Raw genomic sequence first — 1553 nt, forward strand, 5'->3', positions numbered from 1 at the left:
ATTTGTCATAAGGACAACCGCTTCAGCAGCCTCCTCCGCTGCTCTGTACAGAAACACTCCTTTGCCCATTTCTTCGTGATTCCTGAACATTTTAAGAAGAGGGTCTCTTCCATTTGCAACTCTACGTGCTGTACCCAGAATAATCCTGTTGTGAAGACATTCAAGACTCAATATTCCGCGACCTCCTTGACGGCGTGATATGTACTGTCGCGGAACGGAAGACTTAAGATGCATGCTTTTGTTCATGTGCATAACCTTTCTTGTCCCGATATCAAGAGATCTGAGCTCGTTCTTCGTCCATGGAACTACTCCAAATGAATAGAGTAGTACCGGGACGGCAAGCATGTTCGTTGCAGATACTTTGTTCCTCGCCGACAGTTCGGAAAAACAAATCTGTCGGATGAGACGTTTGTATCTGCTTCGGAGAGTATCCTTTATAGACGTCACAACCTGAATGCGGCTCTGTGGCACGCCCAGCTATGCATAAGTCTCTCTAGCGCAAAGGTGTCGTATGGCGCTTCTATCAACGATCTCAGGATCTTCAGGAATTCCATTAAGTTTCCTCGCTTTAAATAAACCTTGGCGCATTTGTCTAATCCAAATTCCATTCCAATTTCCTTAGTATATCGTTCGACAATCCCCAGAGCTAGATGCAGTTGCTCTCTGTTTTTATCATAGATCTTAAGATCGTCCATGTAAAATACAGGAGTGACCTTATACTTTCGATCTGCAGGTTTGCCGCACAAGTACCCGTCGGAATGGCGAAGTGCTAGAGATAATGGCAATAATGTAAGGCAAAAGAGGAGTGGGCTCATGGTGTCGCCCTGAAAGACACCTCTCTGAAAGGTGACCTCGTTAGTTGTCACACGATTTTTTCCAGATGAGATAGTAAATCTGGTTTGCCAAAGCGGCATCAATCTCTCTATGCATCCAACTATTTGCGGATGAACTTTAAGATTTCCAAAAGACAGATGATAAGTCTATGGGGTGTCGAAGCGAAAGCTTTCCGATAATCAATCCAGGCCATCGATAGCTGTGAATATCTTATAAAGCGTATTCAGACAAGTTATTGGCCTGTAATTCTTCGGGTCAGCTAAGTTGCCTATTTTCGGCAGAAGTATTGTGCGCCCTTCCACCAACCACTCTGGAATCGGCTCTTCCGACTTTAAACATGAAGTGAAAATACGGGCCAAATGCTGATGGGTTAAAGAAAACTTCTTCCACCAGAAGGTTTTGATACAATCTGGTCCCGGTGCGGAATAGTTCTTCATCCCTCTTAATACTTTTTTCACCTCCTCAGTAGTGATGGGTGGGCATTCTTTATCAGGTGTTATGAGGGCAACACATAACTCCTTGAAGCTCTTTATATTTTCTGAGTCTTCGTCCAGTCTATGCTGAACTTCGTAGACTTCTCTCAAAAATACTTCGAACTCCTCTGGTTTAGGTGGATATTCGACAGTAACTGGAGGGTCTTGGAAGAGTCGAGATGGGTCAGAGAGAAACTGTTGATTTTCTCTGACCCACCTCTCCCTTCGCTCTAGACTTCTCCTAGC

The 1553-nt window shown here is 44.4% G+C and overlaps 1 protein-coding gene across 1 annotated transcript in view; it reads right to left on the reverse strand.

Annotated features, from left to right (window-relative positions):
* LOC117177916 (Down syndrome cell adhesion molecule-like protein Dscam2) overlaps window positions 1-1553 on the reverse strand; it is a 273718-nt gene that overhangs the window by 244097 nt on the left and 28068 nt on the right. The gene's annotated exons all lie outside the window — the stretch shown is intronic.

The sequence above is a fragment of the Belonocnema kinseyi genome, chromosome 8 (assembly GCF_010883055.1).
Source record: "Belonocnema kinseyi isolate 2016_QV_RU_SX_M_011 chromosome 8, B_treatae_v1, whole genome shotgun sequence".
In the NCBI taxonomy this organism is placed as follows: Eukaryota; Metazoa; Arthropoda; class Insecta; order Hymenoptera; family Cynipidae; genus Belonocnema; species Belonocnema kinseyi.